Source organism: Anopheles gambiae, chromosome 2 (genome assembly GCF_943734735.2).
Source record: "Anopheles gambiae chromosome 2, idAnoGambNW_F1_1, whole genome shotgun sequence".
Taxonomy (NCBI): domain Eukaryota; kingdom Metazoa; phylum Arthropoda; class Insecta; order Diptera; family Culicidae; genus Anopheles; species Anopheles gambiae.
This window is the reverse complement of record NC_064601.1, coordinates 63,900,368-63,916,039: the sequence shown is the minus strand read 5'-3', so window position 1 is coordinate 63,916,039 and position 15,672 is coordinate 63,900,368.

Here is a 15,672-nt window from a genome sequence, read left to right as displayed (position 1 = left end):
GGAATGGTACCGGACAATACTATTGCCTGATGGATTTCCTTTTTGAGCCCTTTTCCAAAAGCTGCCATTGCTATCTTGTTGGTTTTTGCCGTTGCCAGTGCTGGTGCAACGTCCTCTCCAAGATATGCTTGTTCTAGCTCTTCTGCCAGAGCTTTTATTTCTTCACCAAAATCCTTTGGTGTAGTTTTTTGTTTTAATGCATGAATTGCGGTGGCAATATCTTCTGGCAACTCTGTTTTCTTAACATATGCACCGATTTTTGCCAGAGCGTCTTCTATGTTGGTCACCGTTTTTCCGATGATGTTTCTGCCCTTCCCCTTTAGTTTTGATTGTACCACCCGCATTATTAGTCTGTGGTGCTGTTCATCCACTGCTTCTTTCATTTTTTCTAAAGCAGCTAACATGGCTTCAGCTTCGTCATATCTACCGCTAAATGTAGGTATGAGGCTGGTGGCCGTTTTTAGGATCTCTCAAACATCCATGTTTGGTTTGTAACTTGAGTCTACGCTCGTATTTGTTTTAATAGCTGTGTGGTCAATGTTCGCTGTCGGAACGATTTGTTTTTGTCTTTTATATAAAGATAAAATTGATATTATAACGTGAGCTGTGGTTTTTAACGTTAGTTTTTTGTGTGATTTTAATGTCTCATTCAAGTCGCTAGTGTTGTTGTCGGTGTTAATTGTCTAGTTGTTAACTTTTTCTACTATGTTGGTGATTAAATTTTGGATAATGTTGTTGTAGAACTTGATTTCTGAGTCGCTGTATTTGTCGTAGTTGGTCTCTATTTCTTTCCTGAACACGGAATATATTTCGTCTACTTGTAATCTGTATGTGGCCAATGCGCACTGTCTAATGTTCCCTTTGTTTTGCTGTAGGGTTTTGTAAATAAGTTCTAGTCTCCTAACAATTTCTTTTAGTTTAGTCGTATTGTCGAAATTTGGATTTTAATGATTGTGGGAAAAAAAATTTAAATTCATACAAAATCAAGTACAATTTTTTTTTCTAGAGAAAGCAGACTTATATTTTTATATAAAAGCTTATATAAAATAAAATCTGGTTTTCCTCGAGAGTCGAGGAAAGTTTCTTTCTTTTATATGTTGAGAAAAAAAGAAGAAAATTCTTTATTTTATTTTATTTATTTTTTGATTGATTTTTTTTTGTTTCTAATTGTGAATAGTATTTAGAGAAAAAATTTTAAAAGCGGAAAAAGTGAGAGGAAATATTTTCCAAGGTGGACAAACGTAAATGTTATTTTCTTTCTATGCGAGTGGATTTGTATAAGAGAAAAAAGTTTTTTTTTTGTAAAAGAAGACTTTATTTTATTTTATTTTTTATTGATAGTAACAAAAGCTTAAAAAAATTTCTTTCTTGTTGTTAATAATATGTACGAAAAAAAAAAATTCTTGTTATTTAATTGTTTTTATTCTTCTTATAGCCCTAATAATGTCATTAAGACATTTGTAGCCCTGTCAAATGTCTCCCGAGTTGTTATTTTATTTTCTTTATAACTAGTGTATATGTGTTCTACCTTGTTTTCTATCTCCTTGTTGCCGGCGTTCCTCAGTAACTCCAGGATCTCGATCCGTTGATCCTCGACATCCTTCTTGTTCAGGATGTATGGTCCCACGTATTCACCGTCCTCGTTAAAATTTCTCAACCCGTGCCAGGTGCTCATCTCCTCGGTTAGTGGCGGCTGCGATGGCTTGCTGGTGGGCGCTTGGTCTTCCTGGTAGGCTGCTTGCTGGTGGGCGGCTTGGTCTTCTTGGTAAGCGGCTGCGACGGGTTGCTGGTGGGCGGCTTGGTCTTCCTGGTAGGCGGTTACGACTTCCTTGTAGGTGGGCGTCTACGGCGGCTTGCAGGTGGGCAGTGTGCGTCTTCCTGGTTTGCGGCTTGTAGTTGTCGTCTGATGAACACTTGATCGGCACTTTGTCTTTTATATCCGAATTATTACTTCACTAATGTTTTTTTTCTTTTTTTTTTCTTCACTATTTATTTAGGTAAAGACAACATCTTTACAGCTTGTTCTTTCGCCTGATTTTTCACTATTTTGTACACTATTTTGAGCGCTTTTGCAATAACAATCAACGCGAGCAGAGCCAAAATCAGGTTAAGTTTGAACTCGTGTGCCTCGTGTTGTTCAGTGTGTTTGTTTTGGGTTTGAACGATGGTGAGGTCGTTATTGCCCTTAACGTTTGTTTCCGGTTTTGAGTTGTCGTGACCCATAGCTTATATGTGTTATGCCAGAATAAATATACACACTCTCTACTTTTTTCAGTTTACTGACACTGCGATTTCACTTCCTGCACTGCTTTTCGGGTACTTGATACTTGTGCGCAACGATGTGTTTTTGCTAACTTTTAAACTTGTGCCACTTTTAGATTGCACTTGGAACGTTTTTATTTATTTCCCGCGTTTGGTGTTACCTTATGCCTCAAACTGCACCACTCGCACTTTGTTAAAAATCGATTAAAGATCACTTTATTGCTTATTAGATTATTGGGGCACTGTATTGAGTTCTCACGATAATGGTATAATGGTTATGTGGTAAAAACTGACACCGTTCTTTCTTTAACCTTTTTCTTTCTACTGTATTTTTTTCCATGCACCGCACTTTGCGTATAACTTTTTCTCCACAGCACTGCACTTTTATTTTTTATTTTTTTCACTGCACTTTAACGTTCTTGTAGCTTTGTTTTTGCTACGCTGTCACGGTCGCCATGTGGTAGGTTCGGAGACTGTAACGGTCGCCATGTGGTAGATTCGGAGACTGTCACGGTCGCCATGTGGTAGGTTCGGCCGCGCTTCTCAAACCGTTTCGGTGAGTCAATGCGCGGAGCACAGTGAAAGGGTGTGGGACGAGGAAGGGGGTCGTACAGAACGCGACACCAAAATGTAAACACTTTGTATTCTTCACTTTGTATTTAGTATTCTGAACACTTTGCACTTTGCATCAGTATTAAGTATGGCTATCGAGAATGGTATCAAAAGAGAATGGTATCAGACGATCAAAAATGGGTTTCGAGCATGTGGACTGCATCCGTTCGATTCGAATGCAATCGACTATTCTAAGTGCATCGCAACTTCAGCAACTGGTGCCTTGATTACGAACGAAACAACCGATGTTTTTGTCACACCTGAAGCTTTTGAAGAATCAATCCAGAAGGAATCAGATACCACACAACACGGTAGTGTTGATCAAAGCGTTACCATTAGTATGGATAGAATAGTTGAAGCATACGATATAATCGGAGCTGAAACTATAGCTAAAATTGAAGGAGACGTCAACAAGCTGTCCCGTGAAGAACGTGTGATTCGTTATTTTTATCGTGAATTTGTTCGTCCGCATATTGGATTTCATTTCATTTCATTTCATTTCATTTCATTTCATTTCATTTCATTTCATTTATTTCATACAATATCCGCCATCAAGGCTAAATATAATAGACTTAAAACTAATTTAATACTAACAAATAAACAAAATAATTCATGAAAAACTAAGCCTAACTAATCTAGTCTTGACCTAGCAAAAAAGAAAAGAAAAAAAACAAGAGTAGAGCGTAGAGACTATCATAAACTTAACAAAAACAAAAAAAAAGAGAGTAATAGAAAACTAAGGAGAATAATTAAAGGGATGCCTTAAAATCTACAGTAGAAGTCAATGGATTGAACTGCTTAGACGGACTCGATGGAAATTACGACAACGACGACGTCGTTAACGACGATTTTACATCGGCTTCTTCATCCAAAAAGATGGATATCGTATCTCCTTTGGATACTTATACATCAATAGATATGACAGATTACGAAAAAGTTGAAGCTGGAGGCTCTAATATATTATGCAATATATTGCCTTTGACATCTTCCACTGAACCACAAACTACTTGTACGGATTCAGAACTACCCGAAATGATGAATTATGGTAAGTAATCATTAAAACATCGCTGTATTTTATGAAGTTTAGTCTGGAATTATTAAATGAACGAATTATAATTCTCACTGTTTCTTTATCTGTAGTTGATGCAAGAATCGTAAACAATCATGATCTCCAAGAAAAGGACATTGAGACTCAATGCGAAGATGGAAAAGACGCATCATTGGTTATTAGTACACGCCGACTTTCAGAGGTGTTGAATTTACCAGCTACGCCTCACCGTTGTGGTAGACATAGAAATTATAAAAAATCATTTCAACCTGTCTTAACAGCTAAGGAACGAAGAGATGCACTTCTTAAAGTAAAAGAGCAAAAAGAAAAAGAACTGCAACAAAAGAAAATAAGATCCCTACAACTCCAAGAGGCCAAAGAAAAACGGGAAAGTGAAAAACGTGCTAGGATGGAAGAGCGTAAAAAAATTAAAGGAAAATCAACGACATCTACACCAAAGACTAAATTAGGGGACAAAAACGCCAGAATGCGCAATTAAAATGGCTTGTAGGGCTAAACAATTTGATCCAACTCATTTATAAGCTACCAAAATCATCAATAGTTCCTTATATTAAAATGTAAAAGTTATGAATCATATTATGAACTAATTTATAAGTGAATTAAATGCAATACATGAACTGAATGAAACAAATAACTGGTGTAAAATGTATCACAATATCACAAAAAACTAGAGCAATGACACTGCGTTTACGCGACATTATTTATACTATCAAATGAGCCTTTCTCATTATATGAAACTAATATAAATGCTAATTTTTATTACAGATTTTGGTTTACACGTAGTTTTCTTTCATATGTTTTAGTTTCATAACATGAAGCGATTTTTTTAAATGTAAAATATATGTTTTAATATATATAGCCATAATAGGAACCCTCTTATAGCCATATTAGGAACACTAGTGCCATAATTGGTACATTAAGAAGCAGAAGTAATTTGAATTTTTCAGCAATTAATTATTAAAATCAATTAAATTAAAAAATATGTGCAGGTTTTACACATTTCAGACATCCAAAATGCATTGAGGAACGTGAGATTGGGTAAAAGACGAATTAATACAGCCGCGAAAAGTGCGTATTGATGACACACTATGTCCATAATTGGTACACTTACCCTACTTATTTTTATAGAGACTTTGAGGTCTAGCTCATTCGCCTCTTTTGGTGAATTATATATCATCTAGTGACATTGTCTCTTTCAGGTAACTTATTACTTTCATTCCTGTTGTTGTATCATTCTGTAGGACGTGTTCCGATGTTGTATTGATCCAGCAATTGTCTCTTTCAGGTAATCCATTACTTTCGCTTGTAGTGTGTCGTTTTCAGAAGCTGTGGTTTGCTTTAGTAAGTTGGTCTGAGTTGAGTTATGACTCTTATGTTTTCATATTTTATAGAACACACGATCAGGTGCATGTGAATAAGAACACTCCAAGCCAACGGAGCGATTTTTTCGTAATTCCGGATTTAATAAAAAAGCTACCATCATTTGATGGTAATAAAAAACAACCATTGGCTTGGATTTCCAAAGTTGAAACCACTCTGAATATTTTCAGACCTATAGTCTTTTTCTTCTTCTATGGCTCAACAACCGTTGTCGGTCAAGGCCTGCCTGTACCCACTTGTGGGCTTGGCTTTCAGTGACCAATAGGTTCCCCCCCATAGCATGATAGTCAGTCCTACGTATGGCGGCACGGTCTATTTGGGGATCGAACCCATGACGGGCATGTTGTTAAGTCGTTAAGACCTATAGTATCTGCCAGTATATTTAAAATGTACGAAATTGTCGTATGTGGAAAATGAATAGGAAAGGCAAATGATGTCGTCTGCCAAGAGGGTAACCCTCATAAATTCGATGAGATAAAGGCAATATTAATAAATTCGGCGATCGCCAAGAAATTTCCACTTACAAATGCCAATTATCGCAATGGAAATTGACTAAAAATATGGCAATACACAAGTATTATCATGGTCACAAAGAAATAGTCGAAAAAAAAATATTGCTACACAAAATTCATTAATCAGCAAAAATTGGGAAGCAATAAGTCATTTTATAGAAGAAGATTCGTTGACCGCATTTATGGCAGGCCTGCAAGACGATTATTTTGGCTATGTACATGCTACTCGACCTAAATACGTAAATGACGCTTACACATTTTTATGTAAGCTTAAAAATAAACGTGATTATGATGCAAATGTGCAGACAGGTTCTAAAACATTTTTCAATGAAAAACCGACCATTAAATTTACAACATAATTCGCGTTATCCAAATGCAAATCGTACACACACTAACACGGTAAAAAACCATTACACTCCAAAGGAAACGAACACAACTTGCTCAAAGCTAAACCCTTAATAGATCAACAAATAATCATGAAATTTTGGAAAACAATAGTGAACAAAACAGTGATGAAAATTTTTGCTTTGCTTCAGAACCGAAATTTCCGGAATAGCCCTGAACAAGCATAACTTTCTTCCTTATATTAAAATTTTAGATAAATATCATCAAAGAACATAACATATACGTATTGATTCTGGTGCGAATGAAAATCTATTACGACAAAGAATATTAAAAACATCACAAGAATGTCATCATACATCCGTAAAGAACATGTAGGGGAAGGTAAAGACGGACACTGCGGGTAAGATGGACACTTCTCATAAATGCATGAAAAAGGCAATTTTCGTGTAATTCAACAATGTACAATCCAAACTGAAGGTAAAACAACACATTTGGGAACATTTTACGTGTAATATATGCGAAATTGGTTAAATTCATGAACAAAACAAATTTTCAATCGTACTCACCTTTGTGGATCTAATTTGATTGCTGCGGGTCTTAAGCTCTGTAACTTGCATTGTTTATATTTTCAGAAGTTTTTTTACATAAACGATTTGTCATGATTGTTAAGCAAAACAATGGCAAAAGAACGAGAATGACAGAATTGAAAAATCTTGTTTTCTGCTGGTTCAAACATCCTGACACCAAAGCGGGAGAGGCAGACACTTTGTCATAGGGAAAGATGGACACCAAATTTGTTGAGTTATTTTGCTTCTTATATCAATTGGTGATGAATATATTGCTTGAAACATTTCAAATAAGGGTATTTTGAAGATATAAACCATTACGCAACTAGAAAAAGTAATAAATAAGCGAGAAATGAAACACCGGTCAAAATAGCAGTCATGCGTTATGATATTACTCGCTCGATGCTGATGAGGTTCTTCACGAAATCCAATATTTTGTTACGACTTGGACAACTTTAATAAAAAAAGATAAATTACTGATATAAAATCGTTCAGGAATAGATGAGAGATTCTATGAGTTTACAGATTTCAAAAAGTTCAATCTTCAATATAAGAAATGGCTGGACCTATTCACAAGCCCCTCAAATATGCTCTGGTCGCGGACTTTCCGCGGAATAATTTCCTAAAGCGAAGTTTTAAATTGTTGTTCTGTGAGCTGGTGCAACCTCCACTGTTAGTGCGCGATATTAAAAAAGATGCCTTAGATTCTGCATTCTACGTTCTATTAGAAGCGGTGCTTACAATTCCTAAATTCACGGCTGAATGAATCGTCGTTGCAATTGACCAAGAATTGGTTTATAAACGTACCAGGACGTAGAAAGCGATAGAATTTGTTAAAATACTGTAAAACTCTTCACTTTCCAACGTTTTCTACAGGTGTCCATCTTACCCTTCATGGTGCCTATCTTTCCCATATCAGGTGTCCGACTTACCCGATCATTTCAAAACTGCACGAAAAAAAATGTTTTTCATTCACGTAAAAAACGCAAAAATCAATGGAAACTTTAAAGTTTCTACACATTTTCTGATAAAACATGAGAGTAAGATAATGTATGCACATTTTCATGGTCGTTGCACCTATATATCCTTAGATTTTTACCATTTCCCTTAACGTGTCCGTCTTTACCTACCTTCCCCTATGGTAACTTTACATTTTCCTCACAAGGCGACACTTGGGATCAAAGTTGCCCACTATCGAACTTTACGAAAAAAAGTTTCACAATTTTTTCGATGGTTTAATTGGTACGGAAACATTATCAACCCTCGAATCTATTCTTAACTATAAAAACGAAACTTTAACTTTACTGAATCAAACAATAGAATTTCATAAACACCCTATAGAACCATTATCAACAGAATTCTTCATGTTGAACTGTTTACCTCACATAGAAGAAAATAAACTAGGTGATCAAATAAAAACAGACACTCTTAATGAATTTGAAAAAATAAAACTGATTAAAACAATTAATAAACACAAACAAATTATTCACAAAGAAAACGAAAAGCTGTCCGCTGCAATTAAAATAAAACATCATATTAAAACTACAACAGATAAACCTATCTACACAAAGTCATATAGATATCCACACGCTCATAAAAAGATAGTTAAAACGCAAATTCAGGAAATGCTCACCAGCGGGGTTATTAAATACTCGAATTCACCTTGGAATGCAATTATTTGGGTCGTCCCAAAAAAAAAGCGACGCTACAGGAGCAGAAAATTTTTGAGTGGTTATTGACTATATGAAACTTAACGACGTTAAAATGGACGACAAGTATCCGATTCCTCAAATCGACGATATTTTCGACAATCTGGGACGGTCAGAATATTTTTCTACCCTCGACCTAAAGAGTGGTTTTTACCAAATAGAACTGGAATCTTCGTTACAAGAAAAAACAGCATTTAGCACAGAATGTGACCATTACGAATTTTAGCGAATGCCATTTGGCCTTAAGAATGCTCCTTCGACTTTCCATAGGGCAATGAACAACATTCTAGGAGAACTCATAGGTGTATCTGATCTGATGATGCTATGTGTATCTAGACGATGTGATAGTCTTCTTCTTCTTTTTTTGGCACAACAACCGCTGTCGGTCAAGGCCTGCCTGTACCCTTCACTGCTTACACTTCTACACTTCACTGCTTCGTTTACATCCATACAATGACATCCGCTTTGGTTATGGAAAACGCAACGCCGACTTAATTGTTAGTGTTTTACAGGGTTTCGAATCATATAATGGACTACTTGATCTACTCGGTGGAATGTTTGAAATGGTAAGGGGATGTTTGCAACGTTGCTATGGAGGTTTGTAGGCATATAGGGGAATCTGTCAAACACTTAGGAGAAGTGAGCAAAACAGCTATGGAGTTTTGCATCCAACTATGGAGCTCTCGGTTGTAGCGCTGTAGAAATTAATCCTAGATTACTTTGATTATACTTTCTATCCGATAGCGTGAAAAAAGAAGAAAATTTGTACGGGGAGGCAATTGGCTTGGTATGCAGATGGCAGGAAGCTGTGGGGTCTTATCGGCCACGGGCTGTAATCGACTACGTGGTTCCAAGGAGCGCTAATATGTGGTCTGCGGGGCGCCAAGTTGTTTGGAAGGTACCATTCCGACTCATGAGAGCAGCGATTTGGAATGGAATCGCACCTCCCAAATGATCCGGATGGTTCCGACCCGTTAGGTCGACCCGCATCCAGTGGCGTATTGGCACGAGTGGAGGCCCTAAACGGACACACGGCGGCAAGTTGACCATTCGGATGAGGCGAGCGAGAAGTTGTAAGAGGAATTCTAAACCAGTGAAGGATTGCGAAGCACTTTTACTTCCGAGTGGGAGGATGGGTTCCTCTCCTCGGGGCCCCACGCGGCCGCTTAGATTGCGTACTGGTTAAAACGCCCCTGCCCGCATCTTACTATTGTTTGCCTTAAGCACGGTAAATACAGTTTACATTTTACATTTAGTTTACATTTACATCCTAACCCATACTAGCTTTATTAAACAGCAATTCGATTAGAAAGGAAAGAAGGGGGAAGGGAGTAAGGAAAAAGGCAAACAAAAGCGGAAGGAAGAACGGGAAGGGTGATAATCGAAGAGATGAGATGAAAAGATGAAGGTGTGGGTTGCGTGCAGCAGCGCGCATTGTTCCGGAGCGACGATGAGTTCTAAACAATGGGGGAAGAGAGCGAAGCGAGCTGAAGGGAGCATACAGAAACGGGAATGACATACAGGAAGGGATCAACATGCATATTTTTTAGGTCGATGTTCTTCCTTCCAGCCATAATTTGGAAAGAAATTTCGGATAGTTATCCCTTGCTACGCGCGACGGTCCTTGCGAGAATTGAACCGAAGACGACCATATTGTTAATTCGTGCGAGTTGACTTTACCTGTTACTAATTGGTTTCCTGCGATAGCAGAATAGCCAGTCCTGAGCCACTATGACCATACGGGGCTTGAACCTAGGACGGGCATGTTGTTGTGTTATGTTCGGGCAGCACGATAACGAGCGGCCCGAAACCAGCTAAGTTATAGAATGCGGGGACGCGTAGAGCAGCTTGGTGCGTGGCTCCGGCTGCACCATCGGCATTTGAGGCTCCCGGGGGGCCGGTCGCCACAGCCAATCCCTGCCCGCAGCCGCAGCGCTATCGACAATGCATGCAGCATAAACGTCCCTTACGCATGCTGCGTCAATGGCGAGTGCAGCGACGGGCTAGAACACAACTCTATGCCACCCTCCAGATAGCGATTTGGCCGCGCAGCACCATCCGCAACGATGATGCGTTTCCAAAAAAAAGCGAGAAAAGATGCAAGCTAAGTAACGCGAGCGAGAGAAGCGTGCGCCACCTAAGCCGAGGTGGGCCCTGCTCGCTTACAGCATTGAGCGAGAGGCAGGGTACAATATGGTTGTTAAATCCTTACCTGTATTCCCTATTGTGTGGGAAGGAAGGAGAGGAGAGGGGGGGGGGGGATTGGAGGAATTGTGCATTGTTGAATAAAAACAATAAAAAAATTAAGAGAAAAATGTGTTCAAAGACATCATCCCTCATTTGAATATTTGACAAAGTTAAGCATTGGTTGGCTTCACATGATATGTTGTGTGTGCTAGTGCATTAATGATCGTCCATTGATTGATTATTATTTTTTTTACAAGTGCAACTAACTGCATTAAGAAACAATATAAAACCCGTACGCAGCATGCAATCAATCGATCCGATAAATAGCTCCAACGGTAAATCTATTCATACATCCACGCGACAACTTGCACGCTGATCAAATCCCGATTCGAACGACGGCTCTAGCCAACGCGCAATGCATCAAGCAGCCAAAAAAAACGGGAAGGAAAAAAAAAACAATAACCAAGTCAAGCACACAAGGCAAGGTCAAGCATTTGCCAATAACTGCTGGGAGAGAAGCGTAGGGATGAAGGAGGTGGGGAAGCGACGTCACTCAAAACGAATATGATCTGGGTGAACGGATAAAGAAGACAGACAGCAGACAAGCGATATCACTCCCGCTACCATGTGAGAATAGCGAGATGGATCGTACGGTACCCATAGAGAAAGAGTGAGGGGGAGAGAGGGTATCGACTTTTTGAACCACCTTTTTATGGCCATTGTCCTAGACAAAAACCACGAGCGAAATACTCCAGAAAATCTGCTATAATTGTGGCGTTTTTCCCCTAGCCGCAAAATTGAAGATTTCCGACGTCGTGTGTTTTCAGTGACGTCCTTCCCCACCTCCTTCGTTTTCCCTGCAGTTATTGGCGAATGCTTGACCTTGTGTGAACGCGCTTGACTTGGGGTTATTGTTTTTTTTCCTTCCCGTTTTTTTTTTTGGCCGCTGATGTATTGCGCGTTGGCTAGAGCGCCGTCGTTCGAATCTGGATTTGATCAACGCGCAAGTTGTCGTGTGGATGGAATCGATTTACCGTTCGAGCTATTTGCCGGATCGATTAAATGCATGCTTCGTAGTGGTTTTATGTTATTTGTTAGTGCAGTTAGTTGCACTTGTGCAAAAAAAAAACAATTCAAACAAAAGATCATTGAATGCACTAGTCCGCTCATGTTAAGCCAACCAATGCTTAATTACAGTCAACGGAAGGTCAAATATTAAAATGAGGGATAGGGGAAGGTAGGTAAAGACGGACACGTTAAGGGAAATGGTAAAAATCTAGGGATATATAAGTGCAACGACCATGAAAATGTGCATACATTATCTTACACTCATGTTTTATCAGAAAATGTGTTGAAACTTTTAAGTTTCCATCGATTTTTGCGTTTTTTTCATGAATGAAACACATTTTTTTTTCGTGCTGTTTTGAAATGTTCAGGTAAGACGGACACCTGATATGGGAAAGATGGACACCATGAAGGGTAAGATGGACACCTGTAGAAAAGGTTAGAAAGTGAAGAGTTTTACAGTATTCTAACAAATTCTATCACTTTCCACGTCCTGGTACGTTTATGAACCAATTCTTGGCCAACTGCAACAATGGTTGTTCATTCAGCCATGAATTTAGGAATTGTAAACGGCGCTTGTAATATATCGTAGAATGCAGCATCTAAAGCATTATTGACATATCGCGCACTTACAGCTGACGTTACTCCAGCTTACAGAACAACAGTCTAGAACTTTTTTTAAGGAAATTACTCCGCGAAAAGACCACGACCCAATATTTTTTGAAGGACTTGTTAATAATTCAATCCATTTTCCACCATGTCAAAATTCAACAATTTAAATTGGTAATCCCATAGAATTTCTCATCTATTCCTGAACAATGTCGCATCAATGCCTCATCTTTTTATTGCTTAAAGTTGTCCAAGTCGTGACAAGATATTGGATTTCGTGAAGCGCCTCATCAGCATCGAGCGAGTAGCATAACGAGTGGCTACTATTTTGACCGGTGTTTCATTTCTCGCTTATTCCAATACTTTCTCTAGTTGCTGATTGATTTATAGTTTCGGAATACCCTTTGTTAATGATGAAGAGTGATCGCGCAAATCCCTACGTTGTGTTATATTTTTAAGAAAACCAGAACACGCTTTCACAATTTTACAAATCTTTATTATAACTCGCGCTGTCGAGAGCCGTTTCTCCTTCGTGGTCGGTTACAAGAACGAATATCATTATGGCAGCTTATTCCCGCGATCTAATTCCCTACCAATACACACAAAAATAGCACCTGTCAATCGTTTCGTTTATCGGTGAAACGCATATGCAAATAACGCAATTGAAATATTTCACTCGGAACTATGGGCATTTAAAAACATGAAACGTAAACATACTCCCCGCCTTGATGGGACATCAACAGCAAAACAATAACAAACTTTCACCTGTCAAGGCGGCTCCGCTGCTAATAAACATGTGCTCTCCGCTAAACGTTCTCTAAACTGTGTGATTACTAGTTGGTAAAACGCAAATTTTTGTAATCGGACGCTTAATCGTTCCCTTGGCGGTACGCAACGTTACAACTCGTACAAGTCCGTCCAGTCCGGGGTGAGTATCAGTTATACGCGCTAACGGCCAACGTGTGGTAGGGAGTAGCTCGTCGACCACAATCACCATCCTTCCAGGCTGGATGTCATCAGCTCGTGCGTTCGATCGCGGGACCTTCTGCATTTCCTGGAGATACTCCTTCTGCCAGTGCTTCCAAAACTTCTGCACTAGTAGTTGAAGCTTCTGCAGGTGCTCGTAAGTGTTCATAGGTACGTGTTGGAAATCGGGATCTGGCAAGGCAACCATGGACGTGCCTATTAAAAAATGAGACGGGGTTAGTGCAGCTAAATCATTAGGATCATCAGATACCGGCAATAGAGGACGAGAATTCATGGCAGCCTCGATCTGATGCAGCACCGTATAGTAGCCCTCGAAGGAAAGGCGTGTGCTCCCAAAGTGACGAAACAGATGACGTTTTGCAGTCTTCACGGCAACCTCCCAGAGACCGCCAAAGTGTGGTGCTCGCGGTGGTATCATGTGCCATCGGATACCTTGCTCAGCACATGATTTTGCGATGGCGCCCATCTCGGCCTCATTGGACAGCCGCTCGAATAACTCCTTCAATTCGTTCCTAGCTCCTTCAAAGTTTTTCCCGTTGTCTGAGTGCAAATGCTCTGGTAAGCCTCTCCTTGCACAAAATCTTCTTAGGGCAGCTAAAAACCCTTGCGTGGACAAATCACCAACAAGTTCCAAATGGACTGCCTTTGTAGCAAAGCAGACAAACACGCACAGGTACGCCTTCAACGATGCGGCACGACGATGTACTGGTTTCAAGTAGAACGGTCCAGCATAATCAACCCCAGTAACTGCAAATGGTCGACTCGGCTGCACTCTTCCGGATGGCAGCTGACCAGTTTGCTGCTCCACAAGTGCAGGTTGGTAACGATTGCATCGATAACAGCTTCTCACAACGCTTTTGACAAGCATTCGTCCATTCATCGGCCAAAACTCCTCACGGATGTGTGAAAGTAATACACGACCTCCACCATGCAGCAATACACGATGCTCATGTTCAGCAATCAAACGAGCCAACGGGTGATGTTTTGGGAGAACCGCAGGATGCTTGGTTTGGAAGGGCAGTTGCGCAAAGTTTAGCCTACCGCCTACTCGGATGATTTCCTTTTCGTCAAGGAACGGGGTAAGTCGATTTAAAACCGAACGTTTTCTCACTTGCTTTCGTTCTTTTAGATCCCGTAATTCTTCGGCGAATACTTCACGCTGCGCAAGACGGACTAAAACGTTGACGGCTTCTACTCGCTCTTGAACGGTGAGCACTTCTGCAGAGATTGCATCCTCATTCACTTCATTCGTCGAAATATCCGCAGAATTGTTGCTCCTTTTTTGCTGAACAAGTTGCCGAAGGTACGTGGCAAATCGTAAACAATATGCAACAACATTTACAAGGCGAGTATACGATGACCAACGCAGGAAAAACCAATTGTAACTCGGCGCCGTATGAATCGATGTCTGCAACACCTTCAGCGCTCTCTCTTCATCATCTCCTTCAGAAGGATCGGATACGGGCCAAAACTTCTCTGAGAGCGCGAGCCACGAAGGCCCATGTTTCCACGATCGACTCTCGTTAAAATCAGCAACTGACATACCACGAGATACTAAATCAGCTGGGTTCTCAATTCCAGCAACGTGTTTCCATTTGCATCCGGCGGTAAAATGCTGTATCTCGGAAACTCTATTGGCAACAAATGTCTTCCATGTATTCGGCGGCATCTTTAACCAATTTAGACAAATTGACGAATCGGTCCAAAACCACGATCCATCTATCCTCATGTCGATAGCACGCTTAATGCGGTTATGTAAGTGCGCAGCAAGGACGCAGGCACACAGCTCAAGTCGAGCGATGGATAACCGCTTCAGTGGCGCTACTTTGCTCTTCGATGCCAGTAGCACAACACGAACAACACCAGCTTCCTCCGACCGCACATAAGTACATGCTCCGTACGCAGCGATGGACGCATCAGCAAACGTGTGCAGTTCCATTTTGGTTACATTAGGAAGCAACACATAGCGATCCATGCTACAATTGGTCAAAGAAGATACCTCGCGTTGAAACTGCTTCCATTTAGCAACAATACAATCAGGCAAAGGATCGTCCCAATCGCACGAAGACACCCACATCTCCTGCATGATGATTTTGGCGCGAATGATTATTGGAGCCATCATTCCTAAAGGGTCATACATTTTAGCTATAGTGGAAAGTACTGACCGTTTTGTTGCGACTGCACTGTCTGGCTATATCATGCAATCAAATTGCAACACATCTTCTTGAGGCTGCCAGCTGATGCCAAGGGTTTTCACCGTTTCATGGGTAGCGAAACACAACGATGACGTTTGACGTTTAACGTAAAAGTCGCTTTCGCATATCGCTCAGTATCTTTTCTTGAAAATCGCGCTGTTTATCTCACTATTT